General features: G+C 44.6%; 1 pseudogene; it reads right to left on the bottom strand.

Moving 5' to 3' along the window:
- Nucleotides 1-3273: 3273 nt before the first annotated feature.
- Nucleotides 3274-9638, bottom strand: LOC103739813 (annotated as a pseudogene).
- Between the last annotated feature and the right edge of the window lie 636 nt (nt 9639-10274).

Genomic DNA, 10274 nt, shown 5'->3' with positions numbered 1-10274 from the left:
CCCGGATTCAATTCCCAGCACTCACATGGTGGCTAACACCCGTTGGTAACTCCAGTTCTAGGGGATCCGACACCCTCTTCTGACCTCCACGGGCACTACAAAACACGGGTGCACCTACACACATGCAGGTATAATACTCATACACATAAAATAAGAATAAAGATAAAAAATTTAAAAAAATTACGATTTCATTTTATTGAAAATTTCATACATGTATAACTGTATTGACATAATCCCCCCCCCATCCCTCTTCCACTCTTTCTGACTTGTTCCCGGGATTGTAGCGGACGATATAGATGTTCCCATGAGGGCTGTGCACTCGGCATTTATTCACGGCACTTTGACAGTTGCGAATCTGCATTAACAATTACCCTCTGCAAAAAGCTGCGTCCCTGAGCCAGCCTAAGTTAGTCTAAGCTATACCCATCTGTGTGCAGACGGGAGGTAGTGCTGCTCGGAACACCGAACAGAGCGACAGACACCTCCTCCCTATGCCCTTGTTGGTTAAAGACCTTTGAGGTGCTTGGGCCTTGGGGACCCCGCGTGTTTTTCAGCTCCCCCTTCTCACAGTGGCTTCAGCATGGAGGCCAGAGGGTGTGGTCTGCAGCTCTTTCTGGGTATTAATTCCAGGAAGTTTCTTCTTTCCCGCCCACATCCAGTCAACCTCCGGAAGGGTGGGTGTGGCTTCTGTAAAGTCACCATTTCGTCTCCCCCTGTGCCAGAGCCTCACCCAGGTCTTGGGAGTCCCTCCTACCCGGGCATTTACACTTTGGTTCCCTCTGACTTCCACCCTGCAGCCCCAGCGATCTTTGTAAAGCATGCATTTGCTTGTGCAAAGCTCTCTCGGCAAAGCCGCGGCGAGCGGCTCTGCAGGGTCTTCTCCTTATGGCCGCTTCCGCCCCCGCCACACCCCCGGCCTTGTGGCCTTGTGGTCTCTCCCTTTCTCAGTCCTCCTCGCCACCCCACCGTAGGCTCAATCTTGTGACCATAGCACCCCCCCCGCCCACGCGCCTGCGTCTTAGCTTTTGCTCATTCCTGAAATGCTGCTCTCCATTAAACTGGTTCAGTAAACATTTAGGCTTCTGTTTGGATAACATTCCGGTAGAAAACTTTGGAAGGATGCACTTGGTTATGGGCTACAAGGACTGGTGTCACACACATGTTACTACTGTGTAATTTCCTTTTTGTCTGTCTCTGGATGCTGGCCTGCACGTTAAAATGGCCTGGGCAGCTTTAATTTAATTTGGTTAATTCATGTTAATTAGTTAATTAACGAATTGATTTTGCGTGTGTATTCAAGTACATGAGACTAGGTATTGGGCCTTGCCTTCCATCTTGTTTGTTGTGCACCGCTGTGTACACCAGGCTAACTGACCCAAGAACTTCTGGGGAGTCTGTCTCCACTGTCCACAGCACTGTAGAACAGCTGGAATCACAGATCTCCACTGCCCACAGCACTGTAGAAGAGCTGGAATCACAGATGCGTGCTACTGTGTCCAGCTTTATGTGGGTTCTAGGAATTTGAACTCAGATCCTCACCTTTGTGCAACAAGCACTTTACTTCCCAGCCCAGCTTCCCAGTTTGGCTTTTAACTTGCTGGGGCTGTGGATGCACTGCCAGAGATTCTGAGTTCATTAATCAGTATGAAGGCTGAGTTCTGGTAGTGTTTCTAAGGTGTGATCAGGAACAGTAAGACAAACAGGAAGGAGGGTGACACATCTGTCACCATCATCACTATGAATCCACACCTGGTACTGAAGTGTTCAGGCATTTAGTAAGGGTGCTGAATAAACAAACAAGAGGTTTCTAGAAAGGATGCAGACTACTCTTAAGGACAAAAAACAGTGTGTACCAAGTATACATGAAGTACATTCTTAAAGGAGTGATAGGACAGTCACTAATTACTCTAGTAAAAACTCACCCATCATGTTAGGTGTGGTGGCTCACTCCTGACACTCATTTCCAATACTTGAGAGGCTGAGGCAGGGGAATCACCATGAGTTTGAGGCCATTCTGGGCTATGAAGTAGAGACCCTGTCCAAACAAACTAACTGACTGACTGACTAACAAACTAACTCTCCCCACACCTTCACAAATAAGAATATTTAACCTGGAACTCACTATGTAGACCAGGCTGGCTTTCAACTCACAGAGATCCTCCTGCCTCTGCCTCCCAAGTGCTGGGATTAAATTAAGGCAGTTTTAGACAATGTTTATAGTTCGTTTTTGTTTTGAGACACACTCTCTCCTGTAGCCCAGGCTGCTCTTGAAGTCCTGCTCCTCTAGCCTCCACTTTCAGAGTGCTGGGATTATAGGAATTCATGGTACAATGCCTGGTTTTTATGCAGTGCTGGGGATTGAACCCAGAGCCTTGTGAGTGCTACGCAAGAACTCTGCCAGTCTACCAATTGAGTTATATCCCTACCCCTGTGGCTTTTTTAAACATTAAAAATTGCACACGAGTAAATAAATAAATAAATAAATATCAAATAAATAAATAAATATTAAATAAATAAATAAATAAATAAATAAATAAATAAATAAATAAATCTTTTGTAAAAAGAAAAGAAAGCCAGGCATGGTGGTTGACGCCTTTAATATCAGCACTCAGGAGGCAGAAGCAGGTGATCTCTGTGAGATTGAGGCCACCTGGGTCTACATAGGTAGTTCCAGGCCAGCTTGGGTGACAGGCAGACCCTGTCTCAAAATAAAACAACAACAAAAATCACACATTTACAGTCCAAAGTGGTGGTAAGTTTCTATAATCCAAGTTACTTGGGAGGCAGAGGAAGGGTTAAAAATTCAAGACTCAGAGCTAGAGAGATGGCTCAGCGGTTTAAGATTACTGGCTGTTCTAGTAGAAGACCCGGGTTCAAATCCCAGCACCCACATGGCAGCCAACAACTGTCTTTAACTCCAGTTCCAGGGGATCCAACGCCCTCTTCTGACCTCTGTGGACATTGCATGACACGGGTGCACTTACACGCAGGCAATACATGCATACACATAAAAATAATAAAGTGTCTTTTAAAATTCAAGACCATAAAGCTGGAGAGATGGCTCAGCAAGGAAGAGCACTGGCTGTTCTTGCAGAGGAGCCAGATTAGGTTCCCAGCACGCACAAGGTGACCATCAGTAACTCCAGTTCTAGGGGATCTGATGCCCCCTTCTGGCTTCTGAGGGCATTGCACACACATTATATACATGGAGGCAAAACACTCATACACATAAAATAAAAATAAATGAATTATTCTAAGGCCAACCTGGGCAATTTAGGCAGATGTTTTTTTCATCCAACAAGAAGCCATAACTTTATTTATGATAGAAGCACTACAAATTTCAAGCCAAGCCGTAGTTCCACTTATGGAACACCTAAAAGGATCCTTGTTTTGAGATAGTTGCATTGTTAATTCCCTAAGAGCATTTATGATATCATTACTGTTGTTTTTTCAGGGCTTGAATGGCCTTTGCTCTCGACACATTTGCTTGGGACATGACCAACTCTACGTCCTTAACATCCACACCTGTTTCATCGACCTCTTCCTCTTTTCTCTTGTACAGTTGGAGTCTGTGTGTTTTCTTGAATGTTTTAAACAGCTTCACCTTGAACTTTGAATTTCTCAGCAGCTCCTAACTGCTTGCTGAGCTGAATCTTCAGTCGTGGCTTCCCCCAAAACTATGTAGGTATCTGAAGCTGGGCTCTTGTAGCCATCTGGTTTTGTGATGACAAAGAGGATATTCTTAGATTTCCGGATAGTGACTCTAGTAACCCCTGTGACCTATCGAAGACCCAGTTTGGACATCACCTCCCTTGCCTTCTTCTCACTCCTAGACTGCTTTATTCTACTGACTGGTTCTTTGTCTCAGCTGCTGCCGCCAGCTGGGCTTCTATGGTTGTTATGTGGTACTGATTCATCACTGTCGGATTCTGTTCCAGACCCTGTCTTAGCCTGAGGCTGTGGCAACTCCTGCTCTGTAGCAGGGACAGTTTCTGGGGCCTCCCTGGGCTTTTTGTGTGGAGAACATGGAACCAAGATGTGGGTGAGAGAGAGTGAGGGGGAGCATGACCCACGCCTGTTGCAGAAGGAAGCCCGTAATTAAGACAAATTTTGTGTATGTGTGCATGATGCGTGTATTGGTACATGTGGAGGTCAGAGTACAACTTTATGGAGTTTGTTTCTCTTCCACTTTTATGTGGGTCCCAGGCTTGCACAACAAGATTTTATCTGCTGAGCTATTTTTAAAAAATTCTTTGTCCTGTACTTTTGTTTTTGTCTTAAAACAGAATGACAATAAAACAGGGTTGAGGATATAACCCAGTGGTAGAACTCTTGCCTGGCACATGTAAGGCCTTGTGCTAGTTTTTGGTACTACCAAAGAAAAATACAAATTTATACCATTGTCATCTGTGTGTTGCTAGATCCCCTGTGGAAGTCTTCTTTCCTTCCTGTGCTCACCTCAAAACCAAACTCCAAGCAGCCAGGTGTGGTGGCGCATGCCTTTAATCCGAGCATTCGGGAGGCAGAGGCAGGCAGATCTCTGTGAGTTCAAGGCTAGCCTGGTCTACATAGCAAGTTCCAGGCCAGCTTTGGCTACAGGGAGATCCTGTCTCCAAAAGACAAAAAGTAAAAAAAACAAAACAAAAAAACCCCACAAAAAACCAAACTCCACACTGTCAGAGCTCCAAAACCTACCTTCCAAAGATTTTCATGTAACTTAAATTTTACTAAAGATTTCTTGACATTTTCATTTTCATAATCATGAAGAGTAAAACATAATAAAATGTCCCTGGTCAAAATCTCTGTTCTCCTAGTACCTGTCTCAATGAGCTCCGAGTTTGATTCTCCACACTGCAAGAAATATAAATAAAAATGAAAAAGAAAGTTCTCCAAGTGTCCAGGAATTCAGCTCATTCCCTCTGCTGGCATGCTCCACAGAGTTGGCAAAATGCTGAGGTGAGCTGAGCCGGAGTTGCTGGTTGCGCCTCTAATGGGGCCACAGGTCATCCTGATCTTAAACTCTTCTTTCCTGTTGGGAGTCATCCACACGGGTACCAACAGTGTGCCAGGCTCTCAGCAGCAAGCTGGCATTGACTTCTGCAGAGTCACTCATGGGTATGTGGGGAGGGGAAGGGCAGAAAGGAGGAGACTGGGCATGTGCAAACACCAGGAGATCTTCCTGCTCAAGTCTAATGGAGACAGTGGAAGCGCGGGGCTAGCTGGGCGACTGGCCAGCATCCCCCCAACTAGGCCTGTGATTATGGACCAAAGGTTCAAGCTGCATTGGTTGGATTTACTGCTGTGAAGACCTCTCTCATTGTCTCTTTTGTGCATCCAGGGAAACTGGAGTGTCTCACGAAGAGGGTGGTGCTTAGGAGGGCTTGTTGTAGGAACTGGATTGTATGCTAAGTGATTTGGGGGCTAGATGAGGAACTAGAACTTTTCATGGGTGGGGTGCTCTCAGAAAGTGGGTGTAATTATTTTATTGTTATTGTGTGTGTGCATGATGTGTGTGTTGGCACACATATGCCACAGTGCACACGTGGAGGTCAGAGTACAACTGTATGGTGTTGGCTCTCTCTTCCACTTTTATGTGGGTCCCAGAGATAAAATTCATGCTTGCACAACAAATGCTTTTATTTGTCAAGTTGTCTTTTAAAAAATTCTTTATCTTGTACTTTTGTGTAAAATTATTCTATTAGTATTACTTAAAAAATAACATGATTACATTGAAAAACATTGTATGGGTCAGAGTTTGGAAAGGGAGTGAATGCCGAACACATTACAGCGACAGTGATAAATTTCACAGTATTGTTGAAGCTTGGTAGTACAGTTTTGCCAGTAAAAAAAACCTCAAAAATTCTAGTAGGTAAGACATATGGAACTGCAAATTTACAATCTTAAATACAATTACATATTTTTAGTTTGAGAATTTTTTCAGTTTAGTTATTTTTTTGTTTTTTTTCATAACATTTTCATTTCATTATGTTTTTTTTAAACTTCTCAGACTGTGATTTTTATCTCTAGAAGTTCAGTTGTTTTTCGTTTTCTGTAGGGCACAGGTGAAGGCACACTGGGGCTGTGGAAGAGTAATAGAAAAATGATGGAAAACCCTCTTGGTGCCTGGGAGTGGGAGATCCAACATCAAGACTTGGATGCCCAGGACCATATGGGAGTCAAGACCACAGCTGGACCTTAGGGGAGGTGAGAAGTCTATTCTGGAGAATCGGACCTCTGGAGACTGGAATCTGCAAATAACAGAGACCTCCCCTGTCCCGAGCAAAAGCCCAACACAGAGGCAAAGCCACTGCCAAGCACAACCTGGGACCTTGGGGGAGGGGGTTGTGGGAAATGCAGCCACTAAGAGAAGGCTCAAACTGCTGCCCAACATCAGGGAGTCCTCCATTCTCCAATCTGCTCCACCATCAGCCCACCACCAGAAGAATGTGGAACCATGACTCACAGTTGGGGACCATAGCTCCAGGCTCACAGGAGAGGACCACAACTCTGGTTCATGGGAGGGGACTACAGCTCTGTCTTGCAAGCCCCAAGTCCTGCTGTATATCCCAAGATGACCTCAAACTTGAAATTCTCCTGTCTCGGTTTTCTGAGGGATGGGATTACAGATGTGTGCCACCAGGCCAGGCTAGGTGGGTATAATTATGATTGGATCTCTGTATAGTTATTGTAGGCTTCTATTAAAAAAATTTCCAGACATAAACAAAGAGACCTTAACAAAATTGTGCTTCTTTATAGGTGTGGAGGCTGGACCCTGAGTGAGCAGGCATCCTTCTCCTAGCCTCTTATTTTTGACTTGGAGATGGCCAACTTCTTGCTGGTTCCATGTGCTCCTATTGTCTTTGTGTGTCCAAATTTCCTCTTCTGATCAGGACACCAGTCCAACTGCTCATTTAATGAGCTCATTTTAACTGAGTCACTTCCAAATATAGCTACCTTCAGAGACCCTTGAAGATTAAGGTTATAACACTTGAATTTGGGGGAAGATAATTCATCCCCCAATGTTATATTAATGCAATTCATCTACAAGAGTGTGCAAGTGAAGAGAGGCTAAGGCTGGTGTCCCTGAGGGAGCAACACTTGCTCATTAGCCAGGATCGGAGGAAATCGGATCTTTTTTCGTGACTTGGATGATGCTCCTGCTTTGTGTTTGGACATGATTTTGTCTTTATTGATCCTGATGTTCTGTGAAATGGCTTATGTCGGAAAATGCTATGGGCTAGCTCTAGGTACCAAGTGAGCTGTGGCCACACAGAGGCCTGACTGATATCGCTGGGCCAGCTACCTGGTGGAACAAGGAATGTTTTCTAGTACAAACAGGGTACTTGTCAAGCAAATATAGCTTTGGAAAATCATTATACTTTCTGACTTAGAAATTCTGGTGCTAGTGCTTTGTGCCTGAGGGAGCCAGGCAACATGCCAGTCACTTCTGAGAGTACCTGGAGCTGGTACACCTGGCAGTGTTTCTGCAACTCTGCCAGATTTATTTATTCATTTTGAGGCAGGGTCTCCTGCAGCCTGGGCTGGCCTTGTACTTGTTGTGTAGCCATGGATGACCTTGAACTTCTGATCCTCCTGCTACCATCTTCCTAGAACTGGGATTAAAGGGTATGTGCCACCATGCCTTGTGGAGATTGAACCCAGGGCTTTGAGCATGCCAGGCAAATACTCTTAACTGAGTTACACCCCAAGTCCCAACTCTGCCAACATAGGGCCTGATAGCTCACCTGGAGAATGTACCTTGCTGAGGAGGGCTATGCTGGAGCTTCTGGGAGTGTGACCTATTAATAGACCTTTACCTGCTGTGTTTAACTACTGTTGGGTGACAAAGTTCCACAGAGTCAGTGGCTTAAACGGACACATGCTTTATGTGTTGGTACCAGCTGGCCAAGATGAACAGCACCTGAAAGGGGGAGTGAGGATGAAAGAAAAACAAGAGACAGAGAAAGATACTTGGGAGGACTGTCAGTAGAGACTGCAGCCCCGGTTTATTTTAGCTCAGCCTTTTTATACAGTAGAACATCAGATAGTCACCGTTTATTTAGCTCAATTAGCTTTAACAGCTTTTTTTTTTTCTTTTTACCTTTATCTGAGGGTCAAGGAACGGTTAAATACTTGTTGTGAATTTTACCATTTAACCATCTTTTCTAAATTATCAACACATTTCTTCTGACTTGGCAGAATAATTTGGTACTTGTGTGCAAAACACACAAACTCTTGAGTCAAGGCGAAAGATTATAAAGTAAGCAAGCCTGTCACAGCTCAATGTACATAATGGCTGTGCTTATACTAATAGCTCCCAACACTTAGCCTTCAGGCTCTTCAGATCAGGAGAGTGGATACCTGACACCTCTGCCTAGGGTCTCTCATGGCTACAGTCAAGGACTTGGCCAGCACTGGGGTCTCAGTGGTGCTTGGCTTACATGCATTTCTTCATGGCTGTGGGCTGTCTCATGGTGACTTTCTTTATAAGACAGCAACGGAGACAGGGACTCTAGCAAGACTGACACTACATTCTTATCAAGTATATGTAAGGACAGTATGGCCCATCAGCCCTGCCACCTTCCACACTGATAGCTCTCATAAAGAGTTAAGAAATTTAAAATTTTTATTTATTTTTATTTTATGTGTATGAGTGTGTATATGTAAGTTCATCCATGTGTGCAATGCCTGCGGAAGCCAGAAGCGAGTGTCAGATCCCCTGGAAATGGAGTTACAGACAGTTATTAGCTACTAAGTGGATGCTAGAAGCTGAATCCAGGTCTTCTGCAAGAGTAGGCAGTGCTGTTAACTGCTGAGCCATCTCTCGAGCCCAATAAAAAGTTTTAATTTGCTCCTGAAAATACAAAATTACCATCAGCTAAAGATAACGTTTTTAGTTTTAAATTTCTTCTCTTTTTCTTTCCTCCTCCTCCTCCTCCTCCTCCTCCTCCTCCTCCTCCTCCCTTCCTTCCTTCCTTCCTTCCTTCCTTCCTTCCTTCCTTCCTTCTTTCCTTCCTTCCATCTTTGGAATGGGGTCTCACTAAGCTGTTCAGTCTGACTTTGATTTTCCTCCTCTCTTTTCTTCTCCCCCCTCTCCTCTTTCTTCCCTTCTTCTTCCTCTTCCTCTTCCTCTTCTTCCTTCTTCTTCTTCTTCTTCTTCTTCTTCTTCTTCTTCTTCTTCTTCTTCTTCTTCTTCTTCTTCTTCTTCTTTTAAACAAGATCTCCTTGTAGTCCAGCTGACCTGGAACCCACTATGTAGACCAGGCTTGCCTCGATCTCACAGAGATCCACCTGCCTCTGCCTCCAGAGTGCTAGGATTAAAGGTATGTACCACCATGCCTGGCTTTCTTTTTACAAAAGATTTATTGTGTGTGTGTGTGTGTGTGTGTGTGTGTGTGTGTGTTTAACTTTTCAAGAGTTGGTTCTCTCCTTCCACCTTGTTTTTAGACAAGGTCTCTCTTGTTTCTGTCAGTGCTCTGATACCAAGCTTCTGGTAGACTCTTCTTTCTCTGTTTCCCATTCCAGCAGGAGTGCTGGGATTACAGACACAGCCACTGCACTCAGCTTTTTATGTAGGTTCTGGGGATGGAATCAGGTTGTCAGCCTTGTGTGGCAAGTGCTTTTACCTCCAGAGCCATCTCGCCAATGCTAATTTTATTAAAAAAAACTGTACAGGTGTCTACCCCACCTCCCTCTTCTTACCCTCTTGGTCCTCCGACTGTTTATCCGTTTTGTTCCCCTAGACAATTCCGTTCCTGTCTTCATTTCATACACACATATGATCTGATGTGCATATATTTAAATCTAGGAGTGACAAATGAGAGAAAACAGCTGATATTTGTCTTTCTGAGACCTGGCTTGATTTGATTAATACGATTATCTCCAGTAGCACCCATTTTCCACAGCAAAGAGCACCCGGCAGTCAATGTTCTGTTAGGAAGGTGGGAACCCTGGTCGCACTCCAGTTGAACCAAGAGAGTTATCTGAACACAGGAGTCCACGCCAGAAAGCAAATATCAACTTGTACTTACAAGAGGACAACAGTAGTTTCACAGAAACATCTAAATTTTACACACTAATTGAATCTGAGTGTGAGGAACTTGGCTTTTTTGAAGCGCTTTCCTGGAATTCTGCAGGCAGGGACAGAGTCTCAGAGCCTGCCTTTCCCAGTGTACTTAAATCTAGGCAGCCTCCTCTTCCTCCTCCCCCCTCCCCCTCCTCCTCCTCCCCCCCTCCTCCTCCTCTTCCTTCTCCTCTTCTTCCTCCTCTTCATC

The sequence above is a fragment of the Nannospalax galili genome, unplaced genomic scaffold, assembly GCF_000622305.1.
Source record: "Nannospalax galili isolate Female #2095 unplaced genomic scaffold, S.galili_v1.0 scaffold279, whole genome shotgun sequence".
In the NCBI taxonomy this organism is placed as follows: Eukaryota; Metazoa; Chordata; class Mammalia; order Rodentia; family Spalacidae; genus Nannospalax; species Nannospalax galili.
This window is presented reverse-complemented; position numbering and strand designations above follow the sequence as displayed.